This window comes from Oreochromis niloticus, linkage group LG1 (assembly GCF_001858045.2).
Source record: "Oreochromis niloticus isolate F11D_XX linkage group LG1, O_niloticus_UMD_NMBU, whole genome shotgun sequence".
Taxonomy (NCBI): Eukaryota; Metazoa; Chordata; class Actinopteri; order Cichliformes; family Cichlidae; genus Oreochromis; species Oreochromis niloticus.
In genome coordinates, this window is record NC_031965.2 from 36,029,016 (window position 1) to 36,049,917 (window position 20,902).

The 20,902-nt window shown below is 40.5% G+C and overlaps 1 long non-coding RNA gene across 1 annotated transcript; it reads right to left on the reverse strand.

Moving 5' to 3' along the window:
- Nucleotides 1–14,779: 14,779 nt before the first annotated feature.
- On the reverse strand, nt 14,780–18,735 carry LOC112847160 (uncharacterized). Its single transcript, XR_003220541.1, has 4 exons — nt 18,614–18,735; nt 15,194–15,319; nt 15,007–15,052; nt 14,780–14,864 (listed from the first exon to the last, which is right to left on the reverse strand). It is a non-coding gene; the product is annotated as an uncharacterized LOC112847160 (long non-coding RNA).
- Between the last annotated feature and the right edge of the window lie 2,167 nt (nt 18,736–20,902).

Genomic DNA, 20,902 nt, shown 5'->3' on the forward strand with positions numbered 1-20,902 from the left:
GGACAATAGAAAGCAGTGGTACCATGAAATTGTGACATATACCTTATTTGTGTATAAAATTGGCAATAAAACTGATTCAAATTCTGATTTCAAAAATAGAAAGCTGAACAATTTATGTATGCATTGGAATTTTCTCCCATTGTTACAAGAATGGAATTCAAAGTTAAAGTCTGTTAGAAAATAGCTGTATCTAATTTCACAGCTTCATGTTAAAGTTTTGCATTTTGCATAAAAACCTTGATTTGCATTGCAAATCATGAACAACAAAGTCATGCTGTGAGGTGATGAAACCTGACATTGTCAATACCCTAAACTAAAGCTTCATACTAAAGGCTACTGGACAAATCTGAAGTGTCTCTACCCTGCATGCCTTTAATGACTGTGTGTGTTTGTGTCATTTCATCTATTTAGAGTAAAAATAGGATGACTAGGGACAAGGAAAAAGAAATGGTTTCCTGGTGATTTCATTGAAATATTTTGCTATTGAAGACTGATTAAAAGCAGATGCAGTAACAAGCTGGTCACAGTTAAGTGACCTTTTCCTATTTAATAATATGGTCCATCAAAAAAGGTGCAGGCCCAAAGTGGGTCGGTCCAGATGAATTCTGAATCTATGTGGGCCACGCAAACCCAGACTTATCCCGCATGTATCTCAAGTGGATGTGCCCACACAGTTACAGTAAAGCTGTAAGGAGCAGAAATAGCAAAAGTAGATCAGTTTGAATACCTGGGTCAATCATCCAAAGCAACAAACAGCACACAAGAAAATTGAAGAGTGTGCAGGCAGGCTGAAGTGGGTGGAGAGTGTCTGGGGTGATTTGTGAAATAAGGGCAGCACCAATAGTGAAAAAGGGTGAAAGGGAAGGTTACAAGATAGTCGTGAGACCTGCTGTGATGTATGGTTTGGATGCAGCAGTTCTGAAAAAAAAGACAGTAGCCAGAAGTAGACAGGAAGATTTTTTTTGGGTGTGTGGAGTGACCAGGATGGACCGAATTCAAAATGAGTATAACACAGGAGTACATCAGAGTGACAACTCAGGTTAACCAGTTTGGAGACAAAGTTAGAAAGGCAAGGTTGAGATGGTTTTGACATGTACAGAGGAGAGGTAGTGGATATAGTGGAAAAAAGAGGTTGAATATGAAGCTGCCAGGTAGGAGGAAAAGAGGAAAACCACAGACAAGATTCATGGATGCAGTGAATGAGGACATGTAGAGGGTTGGTGTGATGTTAGGGATAGGGTAGAGGCACATGAGATATTGAACTGGGACAAGGACAAAGAATATGTCAGAAGCACATACATTTAGAAATTAAGGGTAAAAAACAAGTGAGAAGAAAGTTTGCTTAGAAGAAAACCTATCATATATTGTCATATGGACCTTCACAAACCGAGCTAGTAGTGTCTGTTTCTCTGAGCAGCCACTGGTCCCACGTGGTGATATGTGGTAAAAACCACTGCTTTTTTTCTGATATTTGGTGTTGTAGACATTAAATTAGTACACTTTTGATATTTAAACTATGATTTACCATATGATAATGATACTGAACAAAACTGAGATTTTCCCTTTGGAATGCCCATTACTCGTAAATGTCTATAGGGTGAAAGTAAAATTCAGTTTAATTCCAAAAATATTTAAAAAAAAACATCAGCTATAAAGAAACCCTGTTTATTTATTTTTCCTGGAATGATACCAGAAAATACATGTGCAAGTAAAAAATCATTTGCAATAAGGCAGCCTTTACTGTTATTAGTGACACCACAGCCTTTAGTGATTCACAATGTGCTTTAATATAAAATAATTTTCAAACCAGTTCAGTTACAATAAAGCTAAACACTGTATGTGCAGTCAACATAACAGCGCCTTAAAAAACTAAACTAATGCAAGATGAGTTTCATTTAAAACCTAGATCGGATATGCAGACTGGTGAATATGTGACAAAACAGCAATTTTCTGTTGTTTTACCTCTGATCTCTGAAAGCAGGTGGAGAAGAGACAGTTGATCTACTGTCTGTCTTCCACTTTTTCTGGACTTTCTTTACTGCATCATTATTTCAATTTTCACTCTCAGAAGTGCCCCAACAGTGAAAAATGTAAAAATGCGTTATTATCATATCTTACATGCTCTGGTGGAAAGATAAACCCCTTGCCACAAACATTTTGTTTATTGAAATACAAAGAAAACTTCAAACTAAAGTGGAACTTTTAAAATCTTCACACTTAATACATTCACATACATTCTTTAGTCTCAGTCGTTGTCTTATCTTATACATTGTGTTATACCTGCGCTTAAAAATAAAGAATGTTTCTAGGTTTATATTACATTATACATTCCAAAAACACACACAAAGGCACTTCTTGAGGTATTGGTAGTTGTGTGTAAGCTAGGTGCTGGTGCTACGTGTCTCACTGCTTGTCTTAGTAACTGCGGTTTTAGCCTTTTTCAGTGACATCATAAACCACAGGAAGATGAAGAAACCTGCATGGCACAAGAGAGCGAGAGAAACAACTGTTTAGGCTGTGTACTGGAGATGCAATGAGTATGCACATTTGAAAATGAAAGTATTAAATTATCTGTGTGTCAGAATCTGCAGGAGGTGCAGATTGTAGGTTGTGAAGCACCAAAATGCAGCCATGTGGAGACAGAGTGCGTTAAACCTAAAGTTAGTCATTTATTGAGTGAGTACAAAAGGAAAATGAAGTCTATAAATCTAGAATTTAGAAAAACACACTAACTAGAGCATGAAGCTCAGGAGAGACGCAAGACTTATCATTTGAGCATATTTGTTTTCTCTCTTATAAAAAACTCAAGCACCATGTATAATAGAAAGTGCTTTCCCTTAAACAGAAAGGCATTGGAAACAATGTTATCCCACTCCTAAGTCCGATGTCATTATCTGTTTCCGGGTTCAAACTCCTCCTTTTCCCAAACTCAAAAAAACAGAGTTAAAAACTATCTATTCATCTTTAATCAAATGATAAATGTGGTTGGTTTAACAATAAAATTTAACATCCAGATGTCTGTAAAAAACAGGATTTATGAAGTTTAATGGAGTTGGAAGTTAGCAGAAAGTTAGCTCTCTAGTTTCCGTTTAAAGATGATATAGCATGTTCTGACTGAGGGATTTCTGAAAAATTAAAATGTACAGTTCAGCTGTCACTTTGGACATAAATGAAGAAAAGCAACTAAACAGCAGCAACATTTGTAGGGTTAATGAAGTTGAGCTAGCTGGTATATCATGGTGTGCTACGTGGTGGCTAGCTACAGAGCTATGGTTAGGATAATATAAACACAAGAACGCTAAGAGAGGGCAAAGACAAATACAATCGCACGGCAGGAAAAAGATGCTGAAAACAGACCAAACATCAGTCAGGAGAACACCTGAGATGATTCGTCTCAAGCACGAGGTTAGTCATTAATGCACTGCTGCATGGTTTGGATTGCTTGCTATGAAAAATGTATGATTCTCACCTTCATGTACCCATTCATATGTTTGTTAGCCTCAGAGTGATTCCTTTTTGACCAGTTCAAATATTTGGTGTCTGGCAAACCATGAGCCGTTGGACTGTAGTTACATCGTAAGGCTTTAAAAACTGAGCTTTAGATGCAGATAAACAGTGTTACTAAAAACCCAGTAATAAAAACCCAGAGATGGTGACAGACCTTGCAGTGAGTTCAGCATGCAGAAGAGGTAGAGACCAGGAGTGTTCAGGTATCCAAAAGAGAAGAAGACCAGGCCCCAGGTAATGCCGGGCAGAGTCATGACTCCCACCAGGGTGCAAATGTCTTTCTTGGCTCTGTCACGGTTACTCTGCCCAAACTGATTGGTCAAATATAAAATAACAAATATGATTATATACAATCTAGCACAGTTAGAGAAATGTGTTTGTCTATATCAATTTAAGTATGTGTTTTTAGTAAATGATTAAAATATAATACAGTGCTCAAAAGAATTAAAGGAACACTTTGATAACACAACAGACCTGGGGGATTACTGAGCTCCTGGGAGCATCGGATTGTTGTTCTATTATATTTAGGTCAGACAAGTATGGGCCAGTCAATTGTATCAAATTCTGCATCCTTCAGGAACTGCCTGCATTTTTTCACCAAATGATGCCAGACATTGTCATGCACCATGAGGAACCCAGGACACACTGATCCAGTTTAGGGTTTGACAATGGGGCTGAAGATTTTATCCTGACACCTAATGGCAGTCAATTGTTGTTAATTTCATTAACATCAAAGCATCTGAAAGTGATTAACCACTCCCTCTAGTAGTTAACTGACCAGCTCGATATCCCAGAAGTTCACTTAAATGAAATAAACCCCTTCAAGGAAAAAAAACCCTGCACTATATTGTAGTGGATGTCACCTAGCCTTTATCTGTTTTGTATAATAGTCCAAAGGTGAGGTAGAGAGTAGTGGGTAACAGGCTGAAGGGGACTGCAGAAACTTTAACTGTCAGGTTAAGTATTATCAAGTAGAGATTGGTTTTTATATTATTGTTTGTAATTATTGATAAATTATTGATAAATCAACTTTAATAGTCCAAAGGTGAGGTAGAGTGTAGTGGGTAACAGGCTGAAGGGGACTGCAGAAACTTTAACTGTCAGGTTAAGTATTATTGTTAGGTTAAGTACCTGTTCATGTGTCTAACCGTTTTTCCCCACTCGGCGACACACCCGCCGGGGGTCAAACTCTGGTAATTGGTGATTCTGTTCTCAGACATGTGAAGCTAGAGACACCGGCAACCATAGTCAATTGTCTTCCAGGGGCCAGAGCAGGCGACATTGAAGGAAATTTAAAACTGCTGGCTAAGGGTAAACGTAAATACAGTAAGATCATAATTCACGTCGGCAGTAATGACACCCGGTTACGCCAATCGGAGGTCACTAAAATCAATATTGAATCGGTGTGTAACTTTGCCAAAACAATGTCGGACTCTGTAGTTTTCTCTGGTCCCCTCCCCAATCAGACCAGGAGTGACATGTTTAGCCGCATGTTCTCCTTAAATTGCTGGCTGTCTGAGTGGTGTCCCAGAAACGATGTGGGCTTCATAGATAATTGGCAAACCTTCTGGAGGAAACCTGGTCTTGTTAGGAGAGACGGCATCCATCCCACTTTGGATGGAGCAGCTCTCATTTCTAGAAATATGGACAAATTTATTAAACCCCCCAAAATATGACTATCCAGAGTTGGGACCAGGAAGCAGAGTTGCAGTCTTACACGCCTCTCTGCAGCTTCTCTCCTCCTGCTACCCCCCCAAAAACCCATCTCCATTGAGACTGTGTCAGCTCCCAAAAAGACAAAAAACAAACCAAAAACCAGCAATAAACAACTTAAACATAAAAAATCACAAAGAAAGAACAATACAGTATCCACATCTGAACCAAAGAGTAAAACAGTGAAATGTGGATTATTAAATATTAGGTCTCTCTCCTCCAAGTCTCTGTTAGTACATGACTTAATAATTGATCAACAAATCGATTTACTCTGCCTTACAGAAACCTGGTTGCAGCAGGATGAGTATGTTAGTTTAAATGAATCAACACCCCGAGTCATTCTAACTACCAGAAACCTCGAAGCACAGGCCGAGGGGGCGGTGTGGCAGCAATTTTTCACACCAGTCTATTAATTAACGAAAGACCAAGACAGACTTTTAATTCATTTGAAAGCCTGATGCTTAGCCTCGTCCACCCCAGCTGTAAAACTCAGAAACCAGTCTTACTTGTTATCATCTATCGTCCACCTGGGCCTTACACAGAGTTTCTCTCTGATTTCTCAGACTTTTTATCTGATTTAGTGCTCAGCTCAGATAAAATAATTATTGTGGGTGATTTTAACATCCATGTAGATGCTAAAAATGACAGCCTCAACATCGCATTTAATCTGTTATTAGACTCAATTGGCTTCTCTCAAAATGTAAAAGAACCCACCCACCACTTTAATCACACTCTAGATCTTGTTTTAACATATGGCATAGAAACTGGACATTTAACAGTGTTTCCTGAAAACCCTCTGCTGTCTGATCATTTCCTGATAAAATTTACATTTACAATAATTGATTACACAGCAGTGGAGAGTAGACTTTATCAAAGTAGATGTCTTTCTGAAAGTGCTGTAACTAAGTTTAAGAATATAATCCACCCACTGTTATCATCTTCAATGCCCTGTACCAACATAGAGCAGAGCAGCTATCTGAACGCTACTCCAACAGAGGTCGATTATCTTGTTAATAATTTTACCTCCTCACTACGTACGACTCTGGATACTGTAGCTCCTGTGAAAACTAAGGCCTCAAATCCAAAGTCCCTGACTCCGTGGTATAATTCTCAAACACGTAGCCTAAAGCAGATAACTCGTAAGCTGGAGAGGAAATGGCGTGTCACAAATTTAGAGGATCATCATTTAGCCTGGAGAAATAGTTTGCTGCTTTATAAGAAAGCCCTCCGCAAAGCCAGAACATCTTACTATTCGTCACTGATTGAAGAAAATAAGAACAACCCCAGGTTTCTCTTCAGCACTGTAGCCAGGCTGACAAAAAGTCAGAGCTCTACTGAGCCAACAATCCCTTTAACGTTAACTAGTAATGACTTCATGAACTTCTTCACAAATAAAATTTTTATCATTAGAGAAAAAATTACCAATAATCATCCCACAGATGTAACATTATCTACAGCTACTCTTAGTACCATCGATGTTAAGTTAGACTCTTTTTCTCCAATTGATCTTTCTGAGTTAACTTCAATAATTAATTCCTCCAAACCATCAACGTGTCTTTTAGACCCCATTCCTACAAAACTGCTCAAAGAGGTCCTGCCATTAATTAATGCTTCAATCTTAAATATGATCAACCTATCTCTAATAATCGGCTATGTACCACAGGCCTTCAAGGTGGCTGTAGTTAAACCTTTACTTAAAAAGCCATCTCTAGACCCAGCTGTCTTAGCTAATTATAGGCCAATCTCCAACCTTCCTTTCATATCAAAAATCCTTGAAAGAGTAGTTGTCAAACAGCTAACTGATCATCTGCAGAGGAATGGCTTATTTGAAGCGTTTCAGTCAGGTTTCAGAGCTCATCACAGCACAGAAACAGCTTTAGTGAAGGTTACAAATGATCTTCTTATGGCCTCTGACAGTGGACTCATCTCTGTGCTTGTCCTGCTAGACCTCAGTGCTGCATTCGATACTGTTGACCATAATATCCTATTAGAGCGATTAGAACATGCTGTAGGTATTACAGGTACTGCACTGCAGTGGTTTGTATCATATCTATCTAATAGACTCCAATTTGTACATGTAAATGGAGAGTCCTCTTCAGACACTAAGGTCAATTATGGTGTTCCACAGGGTTCAGTGCTAGGACCAATTCTATTTACATTATACATGCTTCCCTTAGGCAGCATCATTAGAAGACATAGCATAAATTTTCACTGCTATGCAGATGACACGCAGCTCTATCTATCCATGAAGCCAGGTAACACAGACCAATTAGTTAAACTGCAGGAATGTCTTAAAGACATAAAGACCTGGATGGCCGCTAACTTTCTGCTTCTTAATTCAGATAAAACTGAGGTTATTGTACTCGGCCCTGAAAATCTTAGAAATATGGTATCTAAGCAGATTCTTACTCTGGATGGCATTACCTTGGCCTCCAGTAATGCTGTGAGAAACCTTGGAGTCATTTTTGACCAGGACATGTCCTTCAACGCACATATTAAACAAATATGTAAGACTGCTTTCTTCCATTTGCGCAACATCTCTAAAATTAGAAATATCCTGTCTCAGAGTGATGCTGAAAAACTAGTTCATGCATTTATTACTTCCAGGCTGGACTACTGTAATTCTTTATTATCAGGATGTCCTAAAAACTCGCTGAAAAGCCTTCAGCTAATCCAAAATGCTGCAGCAAGAGTACTGACAGGGACTAGAAAGAGAGAGCATATTTCTCCTGTTTTGGCTTCCCTTCATTGGCTTCCTGTTAAATCCAGAATTGAATTCAAAATCCTGCTCCTCACATACAAGGTCTTAAATAATCAGGCCCCATCTTATCTTAATGACCTTGTGGTACCATATCACCCTATTAGAGCACTTCGCTCTTGCACTGCAGGCCTACTTGTTGTTCCTAGAGTATTTAAAAGTAGAATGGGAGGCAGAGCCTTCAGTTTTCAGGCCCCTCTTCTGTGGAACCAACTTCCAGTTTGGATTCGGGAGACAGACACTATCTCTACTTTCAAGATTAGGCTTAAAACTTTCCTTTTTGCTAAAGCATATAGTTAGGGCTGGACCAGGTGACCCTGAATCCTCCCTTAGTTATGCTGCAATAGACGTAGGCTGCCGGGGATTCCCATGATGCATTGAGTTTTTCCCTTCCAGTCACCTTTCTCACTCACTATGTGCTAATAGACCTCTCTGCATCGAATCATATCTGTTATTAATCTCTGTCTCTCTTCCACAGCATGTCTTTCATCCTGTTTTCCTTCTTTCACCCCAACCGGTCGCAGCAGATGGCCGCCCCTCCCTGAGCCTGGTTCTGCCGGAGGTTTCTTCCTGTTAAAAGGGAGTTTTTCCTTCCCACTGTCGCCAAAGTGCTTGCTCATAGGGGGTCATATGATTGTTGGGTTTTTCTCTGTATTTATTATTGTGCTATCTACTGTACAATATAAAGCGCCTTGAGGCGACTTTTGTTGTGATTTGGCGCTATATAAATAAAATTGAATTGAATTGAATTGAAGTTGGCTTGATGCTACACTGTGATTAGGAGGGTTCCTCTCAGGGGTGATTCTAGGATCAGAGGTTTGGGGTGCTGAGCTCCCAGAGAGCTGCCCAGCCAGGCAAGATAAACTTTACTCATCATAATGAGACTTCTTCCCTGTCTCTGTCAGTTTGTGGATCCCTAAATGTCTCCAGTTGTCCCGAGTTCTCTCTGACTGTCTCCTTGGTGCATTTAAACCCCTGTTCCTCCCTGTCCTCGTCGTCTGTTGTCTTCGTCTCCATTATCAGTCATCATAATTTTACCATCTCTGTGCAAGTCTGCAAATTTCTTTATTAAATTATAAGATTCTTAAATTCATCAAGTCTCTCTGTGCCTGGGTCCTCGTCACAAAACATGACATCACTGTTTTGTACATTTTAACACAATTTAATCCCCACATTTGTGAAAAAAAAGCAAAACACTTTTTTGAAAAGTCTGTAACAAAACCATCAAATCTGATAAAGGTTATTTAAAAGCTGCAAAAGAAGAATGAATTGGAATAAAAAAATACATATCCTAACCTTAATTACTGGGGGAGAATAATGAATGATGCTCATAGTGAGTAAAAAGTAAACGGACAGAGACAGAGATTCAATTTTAATGTGTATGTATAATATAATACAGATAGATAAAAAATACACTCCAAAAACAGAAGAGTCCTTGAAATGTTCACATGTACAAAATATTAATTAAAAAAATTATAAAAATGGAGACAATTTTGCCTATGGTACAATGTATACAATGTATGAAAAGATCTTTACTGCAGATACTACTACGGCTCTGCAGATTTTTTATTTTATTTTAACCTATGTCGCCTCACCTTGAGGTTGACAAATCACTTTTTGGTGGTCAACTCTCTCAAGCAGTTTAACAGTCTGTTTTGCCTGTCACTGTTCCCTGTCTGTTTTCTTACCTGGTTCTTCCTGACCTTGTACTTTCTCCTCACGTTGCCCTCTTTCCTCTCTCCCTCATTGCACTGACAATCATATACAAATAGATTGTATTCAATTAGATGAAAAAATTACATTAATATGAAAAAAAATACTATTAAGATCACTAATGAAAAAGTCCTCTCTCAGTGTACTTTTAACCAAAAGGTAAATAACCAAACCACATGAACATCTAATAAAAGGTATAAATATTGAAACACTGATCCAACATTATTCTTGATTGACGGATCATTTGATCTTACACTTTTACCTGAATGTGGCTCCTGGGTTTAATATCGGCACATGCACATATGACAAAATAACCAGCTTCTCTCATTCCATTTCAAACAGGACACTGGTAACAACAGTAGGCTACGGACAAGTTTAAGTTTTAGATTTTAAATAGGCTCTATAAATTTCAATGGGAACAACAGGACGGTCAAATGTCACTGATTTTACTACAGAGTAGGACGGATTGTAGGGTAGCAAACATAGTTGGAAAATGTCATGGTCCTGGGTCGGTGACCCAGTGTTATTGGTTTGTATTATGACTGTTGTTTTGGGTTTCCTATGGTTTAGTGGTGTTCCCTCTGTTTGGTGTCTTCCCTGCTTGTGCATCCCCTTAGTGTAGTAGGTCTCTATGTTTAGTCCGCGTCTCTGGGTCTGTGTCATTACGTGCATGTGTTTCCTGTTTTACTTTGAAGGTCTCTGTCTTATGTCAGCGCGTTCTGTTTACGTTTCCCCTGCCCCGTCAGCTGTTATGTTTCCCAGGTGTGTTTCCCTCCTGTTTCCCATCCCCTGATTACTGGTGTGTATTTATAGTGTGTATTCACCTGTCCTCGTTGCTGGTTCGTCTGTGTTGTTCACCTCGCTCTTCCTGCGTCTCTCCGTCCGCCTCTCGGTGTATTTCCCCGTACCTCCCTGCATCTTCGTTCAGGTTTGTTTTGTTAGCTCTGCCCAGTTTAGGTTCCAGTTTCATGTTCCCCCGCCATCGCTGTTTGTTTCCACTCCTTTCAATAAATACTCACCTGCACCAGAGCTGCCGCATTTTGGGTCCTTTTCTACAAACTCCACACGTCTGCCACACCGGACGTGACAGAAAACACGTTTTCAACACTGCAGGTTACCTGGGTGTAATGTTTTTCAGCTAAAAAGAAACATGGTCTGACTCCTACCTAACTATATAAAGAGTAACTTAAGGTTAAATGCAGCTAACATGTCCTGTTTTAAGCCAGGCAGTCACACCTCCACTCCGCTGCGTCTCAGCCACCATCGCTCTGGCAGAAAGTAGGGGTAGAGTAGGGGAGAGGCGAGCTGGAACAAACCATTTTTGGAGGGGGATATCTATACTTTTGTTGTTAAAATGTTACGTCTCAACCAAGTACTGTATGCTTTTTATATTTTTAGTAGTGTGTCAAAAAAACCGGAAATATTGTCCAAAGAGTAAACGGCCCAGGTTCCTCTAATCCTTTATTTGGTCAGCAAAGCTAACAGACAACCCACCATACAGTCTTTCGTTTAAAAAGAAGCTATAAATATTAAATAATAATAAACAATAAGGGTGACTAGAGACAGTCTTTATATTTCCTGTTATATAAAACTACCAGTTGTTAGTAAGACTAATTTCTTATAGTTTTTTTTTTTTTTTTTTAGCTTTCATAGGACATTTTGACAATAGCAACACAATACTGCCCATATCTCTGTGCTTTTGCGTAAAATCCAAACACGTCTGATTGTCACCCCAAACATGATCATATTAAAGAGGAGCACCAAGCTGAACAGTCCCAATGTAGTCCCCATCTTTACATTGTTATTGGTTATATAGCATCTAAAAGAAAGGAGGTGTGCATAATACATGTTTCGGTCTCTCACACTGTGAAATTAAAAAGTGCATTCTGTAACAGAAATGTTATTGCAGGTGATTAAGATACATGTAGTAAAATATACCAGAAACTACTCAGTGTCTCAATTTTAGCAAATTAGATGTTTGGTGAAATGGGGTTTCCTGCCTGTCCCTTTTATGATACTTTTTCAGTTGAAAAATGCAAATGTAGAGAACCTCTCATGCATATACCAACAGTTAATAAATAAATGTGAATTATTATTTTTCATTTTACAAGATTGCAAATGTTTTCCTTACATTGCAGTGTTGTTGGAGTTAGACGTGTCCAGAGAGACATGGCCATAAAAGCCTCTGTCTATGATCACCACCACTGACGCAATGACTGCAGGAACACCTGAAACACAAGAACTGAACAGTTATTGAAATGATGATAATAACAGCTTCTTGTTTAAATTATTCCACTCACCCCATCCCACCACACTGAGTTTGAGCAGATATCTCTTGATGTAGATGTTGAAGACTTTGACTAAGAGAAGGTAGAGGTGGAATCCCTCCAAGGCCATCCAGCTGAAAGTGGCCAGCAGGGAGTAGTGAAGGGCAAGAGCCATGTACAAACAGAGCCCAGTAGAGGACACTGCTGCTACTGCTTGACTGGGCAGGAAGTGCAGGTTGAGGAGGATCAGTGCAATCACGAGGTTGATGTGGACCTTCATAGAAACATCTTCTCTGACTTTTCTGGCAAATACAGGAGATGTGATTCATGGTAAGTCACAACTTTCATGCAAATTGGTCATATCGTGTTTGGAAAAAGTTAGCCCAATTCCAGGAAAGGAATAAAAAATAGATAGCCTAAATAAAAAAGGAAAGAGAATACAGAATAAAGAGAATTAAGAAGCGAAATGATGAGATAAGAGAAAAAGATTTAAAATCATGGGAAAAAACATAAAAAGGATAATTAATTTACATTAAAAAGAGAGAAATGTATTTTAAAATTTCCTGGTCTGTAGATGAGACAGTGCCATTTGTGCCAGAGCCAGAAACAGGCAGCTGTGGACAAAATACAGTTCCAAAATATTTAGATTAGGAAAGAAATGGGAATAATCAATGAACCAAGCTGTAACAGCTGTAACAGAGAAATAAAGATGGTAGTCATCATGAATAGTAAAGGGTGCATTTGTAGCAGGAAAAGATGACTATTTGGAGATTTTTTTGAACTTTTGTGGCATCTAGTGGTTATATCAGGAATGACACAGAGAAGCACCAATTGCAACCATGTTTAAAAACATATTATGGTTGAACCTCACTTTTTTGCAAGAGATGATTGTTGTATGTATACTGTACAAAGGCATCTTTCTCTTTTAACAAACAGTACCACTTCGACTATACAGTAATCTCAATACTATGAAAGTCTCGAGCCACCCCTCGAGCCAGGTGGTGAATCCTTAAAAGAGGAAAATGGACAAAAGAAGAAGTGGCAGGTCAAAAAATGAACTGTATCATAGAAATCACGTTTTTAAGAAGCAGGGGCAAAAGAGCAAACACTTCACATTGCAAATAACAGATGCTTTTGCCAAAATTAGTGGCAACATTTCACTTCTCATCTGAGAAGCTTCTTCAGTTCTAAAACCAAATGGTGACGGGTCCCAGGTATTTAAACCCTAGTGGGGTTCCCTGAATAGGGGGTTAACAGGGTTAACCCACTGTTGATCTTGTGCCTCATCAAATGAAACAAGGTGTGAAAAAAAGGAATGGGTCATTATCAGGAGAGTTTTTGGGTGAAACCATTGAGAAACCTTGCCTCACACTATCATGTGACCTATTGAGATCACCTGACAGAATGTGTGAGTGGGAGTTGAGGGTTGGGATCTCAAAACTGCATTTTAGGTACCAGAGAGTTCGCGATGGTCATTCACACCATCTGATAATGGTCGTTCGCAGTGGAGAGACCTTATTCACGACCATATTCCCATTATTTTGGGAACAAATTTGCCTGGGTTTAATAACTTGTTTGGGTCAGTGTGTGGGGATGTACAGATGTACAAGCACTGCTGACGTTCCTGGGCCTGGAGCAAATTCTCTTGTGATAACCTCCCCAAATTGTGCCAATTTGCAGAGATGTGTGCAGCAGCACTGCTTTGGCATATCCATCCATTCACTTCCGCTTATCTTTTTCAGGGGTGCGAGGGGCGCCTTTCCCAGCTGTCATAGGGCAAGAGGAGGGGTACACCCTGGACAGGTCGCCTGTCTGTCACAGGGCTAACACACGGAGACAGACAACCATTCGCACTCACATTCACACCTATTCACACATACTTCTCTCTCCCTTTTACTTTGCAGACAGATGCCTCAAACTGAGGCCTGGGGGTTGTTTTGTCCCAGCAGGTAAGGGGGTCGACCGCCCGGGCCTCTACATCAGCCAGATACTGACAGAGAGAGAGAACAGATACAGCATGGTGGTAGGTAGATTCGGCCAGATGGCTCCCCAGCCTCAGTCGGGCGGTGGGGTTGTGTGGCAGAGGTGTGGTCTCTGGCTCCGCTGCAGGTGAGGGGTGGCGCAGCGAGCTTGAGGGGCAGTGCCAGGCTGGCAGGCAGAGCAGCTGTGGGGGCATCTACTAATCAAGAGACTTCTTTTTGTCAGGGACACTGCTGTAGAGGAGGGGATTTGACTGAAGAATCGTCAGTCGGGAACTTAAAAGGTCCAGCCAAAAAGTGTCATAGAAAAATAAAAACAGCGACTACAAGCACGGTCTGTCTGGGAGTGGTGACTGCGGTTCACACCAAGTTTTTCAATAAATACCCTATAAAGGATTAAATAAAAGTTAGTATTATTTAGGATGAGACTTTTTATGATGGTTAAATTTAGGGTTAAAGGACTTAGGAACAAATTAAATTCAGTGAGTTTCTTCACAAAGACGTAGAAACACATCTGTGTTTTTATGTTTGACTTTCCTCTAAACACAGAATGTCACTACTGTCGAAAACAGTAACACAGAACAACTTTTTACCAAAGCATGAGAGCCACATAGTTAAACTATATCAAACTCAGCATAAACCTGTTGGATTGTTAGCAGCATACCTGCCAACTCTGAAGCAGATCAGAAAGTGGTTGTTTAGATTACTGAAGAGAGGTTTCACATTTTATTACTGAGGTTTGTCAATATTTTGTTAATGAAATTCCCCTCAAGTCTAAAGAGATGTAACTCCTGAATTCCACTTTTTATGATAAAAAACAGTTTACTCCTACCATGAGCACAGCAAAGTATGTGAGATGGTCACAGGAACAGGTGACATTACTCTGGCCACATGTCCACAGTGTAATGCATCCATCCTCACTAAAATCTGGTGAGTTAAACAAAGAGATCAGTTATGTATAAAATGCTTTTACATCATACCAACTTTGTGATCCTGAGGAAAACCACAATCAAAAATAAAAAACCATGTTCGACATTATTTATGGCAGATGTGAAGCTTGGTTACTCACTGTTTGTTGAGAAGTTAAAGAACTGACATGAGGGTTCTTCAGTTTCCTAATGGCACAGAAATTTTTAATATTACACATACAAATTTTTTTTTTTTTACTTTTGTTGAACAAAAGATAAAATGTATTTAATAATATGATTATGTTAACAGGCATAACAACAGAACATGATAAATTAAGTTTTAGTTACATTTATTTCCTTGGTAAGGTTCATGGTGATATTGACACCCTCCTGTAGTCCCAATATGTTCTTGCCCTCCACACTCAGGCCAACCAGTCTTTCATCATACACTTCATATGGGGATCCTAAAATATCCTACAATATAACACACATTCATCTGTTGGTTTTTCCAGGAAATATTTATATAACATTTGCTGTCTATTATGAAATAAGTTTACTATGATTTCCATTTTATTAAAAGGTTGTGGTGATTCTTTTCTGGTGTACCAACCTTCCTACATCAAATATATGTCTACCAGTCAAAAGTTTTAGAACACCCCATTTTTTCCAGTTTTTTTTAAATTGAAAATTATGCAGTTTAATGTCTCATTGCATTCTGAATTGAAAGCATAGTACAAATAAGCAATTGGAGTTAAAAAAGAAATCATGGAATCAACTGACAGACCGAAATGTATTCTAAACTTTTGACTCATTAAAGTAGCCACCTTTGACAGATATAACAGGTGAACACACCCACAGCATTCTTTCTACAATAGAAATTAAAATTTCTTCAGAACGTTCTTCCCATATCAGTTGCATAAGTTCTCATAAATGTGTGGCACTTGTAGGTTGCTTTGCTTTCACTTTTCTGTCCAGTTCATCCCAAACCAGCTCGATGGGGTTCAACTCTGGAGACTGTGCTGGCCACTCCATGTTTGCCATCCTGTTCTTTTTTCCTGAGGTAGTTCTGGCATAGCTTGGACATATGTTTTGCGTGGTTATCTTGCTGTAGGATGAACCCCTGAGCTACCAGGCACATACCAGACGGTATTGCATGGAGCTGCAGAATGCTGTGGTGGCCATCTTGGTTTAGGGTGCCTTGCACTCTGTACGCTGGATCCAGCAAAACAGCCTCAGACTATTACACGTTTGACATTTGATGCCACACACTGTGGAACCATCCTGTGTGATGAACTGAAGGTTTCAAATTTGAATTAATCGATCCATAATACCTTCTTCCAGTCCTCAGTAGTCCACTGGTGGTGTTTCGTGGCCCAGGCAAGCATTTTTGGCTTAGCAATGGCTCGTCCTGTCAAACCTGCAGCTCGAAGTCTTCTTTTCACAGTTGAAACTGAGACTTGCGTACTCAGACCACTGTTAAGCTGTGCTTGAAGCTGTTGTCCTGTGAGCCACCATAACGCAGGCTGTTAACTCTCAGATACTTGTCCTCTGATACAGTTGTGGCTTTGGTTCTGCCATTTGATGGTGAAGGAAACTGTACTTACTTATACCTTGACTTTTTTTGCAATTTCTCTGACCTACATTTTAAGTATTATGATGGTCTGTCTCTCTTCTATTGCTAATTGCCTTTTTTCTCACCATTTTTGCAGCAACGCACTATTTTCTGCAGTACCATACAGTTCAACTGATGCTCATGAGGCTACGAAAGCTTTAATTTGTTAACCCATTTTGTGTTCCTTGAAAAAAAGGGCTTTTTGTACAATTCTGAAATTTGCATTATTTTTCAGTTTTTGGGTAACCTTACCATCCATCCATCCATCCATCCATCTTCATCCGCTTTATCCGAGGCCGGGTCGCGGGGGCAGCAGCCTAAGCAGAGAAGCCCAGACCTCCCTCTCCCCAGCCACCTCCTCCAGCTTATCCGGGGGAATACCAAGGCGTTCCCAGGCTAGCCGAGAGATATAATCTCTCCAGCGTGTCCTGGGTCTGCCCCGGGGCCTCCTCCCGGTGGGACATGCCCGGAACACCTCACCCAGGAGGCGCCCAGGAGGCATCCTTGTCAGATGCCCGAACCACCTCAACTGGCTCCTTTCGATGTGGAGGAGCAGCGGCTCTACTCTGAGCCCCTCCCGGATGGCCGAACTTCTCACCCTATCTCTAAGGGAGAGGCCAGCCACCCTTCGGAGGAAGCTCATTTCTGCCGCTTGTATCCGCGATCTCGTTCTTTCGGTCACTACCCACAGCTCGTGGCCATAGGTGAGGGTAGGGACGTAGATCGACCGGTAAATTGAGAGCTTCGCTTTTACACTCAGCTCCCTCTTCACCACGACGGACCGGTGCAGCGTCCGCATCACTGCAGCCGCAGCACCAATCCGTCTGTCGATCTCCCACTCCCTTCTCCCATCACTCGCGAACAAGACCCCGAGATACTTGAACTCCTCCACTTGGGGCAGGAACTCATCCCCGACCCGGAGTGGGCACTCCACCCTTTTCCGGCTGAGAACCATGGCCTCAGATTTGGAGGTGCTGATCCTCATTCCCGCTGCTTCACACTCGGCTGCGAACCGCTCCAGTGCGAGCTGGAGGCCTTCACCTGATGAAGCCAACAGAACAACATCATCCGCAAAAAGCAGAGACGAGATTCTGAGGCCACCGAAGTGAAAGCCCTCCACCACTTGGCTGCGCCTAGAAAACCTGTCCATAAAAATTATGAACAGAACCGGTGACAAAGGGCAGCCCTGGCGGAGCCCATCACCCACCGGGAACGAGTCCGACTTATTGCCGGCAATGCGAACCAAACTCTTGCAACGGTTGTATAGGGATCGAATGGCCCCTAGCAATGGGCCAGACACCCCATACTCCCGCAACACCTCCCACAGGACACCCCGAGGGACACGGTCGAATGCCTTCTCCAAGTCCACAAAACACATGTAGACTGGTTGGGCAAACTCCCATGCACCCTCAAGTATCCTTGAGAGGATAAAGAGCTGGTCCAGTGTTCCGCGACCAGGACGAAAACCGCATTGTTCCTCCTGTATCCGAGGTTCGACTAGCGGATGAACTCTCCTTTCCAGCACCCTGGCATAGACTTTCCCAGGGAGGCTGAGGAGTGTGATCCCCCTGTAGTTCCTTACCTTTTTATTTATTTATTTGTTTTTAACCTCTGGCAGTTTGCCACTTACCTTGGTATCATTTCAAGCTATTCAATGGACTTGAAGAACTTGAATTGCAATAAATAACTGGAAAAATTGGGGTATTCTAAACCTTTTGACTGGTACATTTTGGTATATAAGCAGCAACATATATGGTATATAAGCAGTGCTTTACTACAAAACCTTGGGGCTTGAAATTCATGTGGTTGTTACTTAAGCTGTGCTAGTTCTGTAGAGGTCTGCACTGAGAAAAGATTGCCTCTGCAATCTAAGACAAATATTTTGCATGTTTATAACTGTGGCTCCATTTCTCAAGGGTGTACAATGAGTATATGTTTGTATAGCATCGGCCTGCAGTAAGAAACCAAATAGTTTGAATTGTGTCATCCTGTCTACTCCACTGTAAGGGATGCATGTAGATATTGGTGGAACATTTGGGGATTGATGAAAGTCCATCATCAAGAAAGTGAGAGAAAGATTTCTTATGAAATTAAAACAGGGTAACAAATAAGGCTCATGTGTTGCCCTTTTTAAAAATGAAAAAGACATCTCTAACCTGGTTTGTTTCAGGCCACTTAATCATGCAGAACACAATCTTGTTCGGTCCAGCAGTCAATTCTCTCGGCAGTTGAACACTGTGCTGTTTTGAAGAGGCTCATATGATATTATCTAGATTCATCACCACAATACCAAAAAACAAGAAGAGCAACATTACATGTGAACACCTGCAATAACACAATGAACTCAACTAAGGTTGAGGTTTTGTGTTCCAGAACAAACTAAAATATAAACTGACAGTGATGATTAGGACAATAGTTAAATGTTAATTAGCATATTCCTAAATGTGTATACTAAATATCTTGGGAATCCATCAATGCTGTTTAGATATTTTAGTCAAAATTATGCCAAATTTGCAAAGGCAATCCCAATGTTAAACAACCCATCCTGTTTCTTTACAGTGGCAACACATATTTTAATCTTTTTTTTTTTCTTAAACCTGTCCCGTTTGGTTCTTTTGCCATCAGAATTATTGTCTAAAGGCGAAGAAAGATGCCCAACGGATTTACTTTACCAAATGGACCATCCCAGCCTTGCCGTAATGGTCCATTTGATTCACCTTTTATTGTTTATTTTATTTTCACTTGCTGAATACGGGACAGACTTGACTGGGGGAAGGAAAGGGGAGAAAGAAAGAGGGAAAGAAAAACAGCGGGGAAGAGGGACGGGGGAAAAGGGCAAAAAACCAAAAACCAAGAGAATAAGCAGACAAAAAATACATATATCGATCACCTGGATCACCTGTTGAGAAAGAAAGAAGAAAGCAAGCAGAAGAAAACGAGAGTAATAAACATCATCACAATGATCTATGGGAATATGACAGTAAATACTAAATATTAAACATTATTGTGCAGCACGTAAGATCGACAGCGCACAGTGTGCTTTGAGGTAAGAGCCAAAAAGGGTGTAGTTTGTGTGTGATCACCTGTGTGTACACCTGTGAGCATGGACGCGCTTGTTTTTTTTTGTTTTTTTTAAAGGTTCCTTCATGTAATGATCTGCTAGAGGGTGTGGGGGGCCACTGCCCCGTCCTCCAGGGCATGACGCAGGTATGGAGGAGATCAAAACTCCAGACGTCCAGAGGCCCCCAGAACACAAGAGACCAAGGAAGACCAACAGAGGGGCAGCCGCGTCACTATCCCAGAAAGAGCTGAGGAGAGTCCCAGATGAGTGGTCACTCAGCAGCCGCGGAGCAGAAGCCGGGGTGGTTGCAGTGACGTGCCCGTGAGCTCCGCCGGCAGCCAGCTGTGCCTGAGTGACCGAGCTCCAGGCCGAGAGGCCGAGGGCACCCCGCCTCATTTTAATCATATTTTAATCTAAGAATGATTCAAAGTATGGATGCACATGATTTTAAAGCATATCACCTAGCAGGTCCAGACTAAAATATTTTGATATTGCCAGTTATGCTGGTAAACATTTAGCACAGTGGTTTTAATTACTCTGAAATCCAATTTTCTTTTAAAATACCTCATTATCACTGACATAAATGTCGAGGCCTTCAAAGGTACCAGTGGGTGTATACACGAGGGCAACAACGTTGTCAGAACTTATTGATGAGTTGGTCTCGTTTACTTCTTCCTTCCCTAGAAACTCTTGTAGACTCTTAATAGCTCTTGTGGAAAAACACAAGAAAACATTATTATGCCTTATTTTGATATAAATCCTTATATTAAATTCATACCATAGAGCATCTTAAATAAGTGTTTTACTCCCACATGTTTCATCAAAGAGTTTTTACAAATACAAAGCTCCAAACAATTAAAAAAGTATACACTAATGTAGAATTGAAGGTTTACTTGATAGCCTGTCTACGTTTTCCACATTCCAAAATGTTGTCTACATGGTTCATACAGCAACAGGAATCACCTGTAAAATAAAATAAATAACACATATACACATTTTCACTAAATTCAAGTTATTAAATAATTTAAAAGTCATACAAAAGGTATGTGTCAAAGGAAAATCGTGTATATGTGATCAGCTACATGAAATGAATTCTTTTATTGATCACTAAGCAAACCACATGTCTACATGACTTTTCACCTAATAACTTTTGACATGAACTCTTCTGTGATAAACAACTTACAGCTTCCTCCTAGAACATACAGATTTAGAAAAGGGGAACCTCAGCTCTGAGTTCTGAGAATAACTCTGTTATCTTTGTACATACAAAGATAACCTGCCTGCCTACCTGCCTGCCTCAGCCAGCCATGTTCAAACTCATTCACCATGTTTTGGAGTCAGACCAAGTTAACACGGTTTGAGCTGCACCTCAGGTAACTGTTTT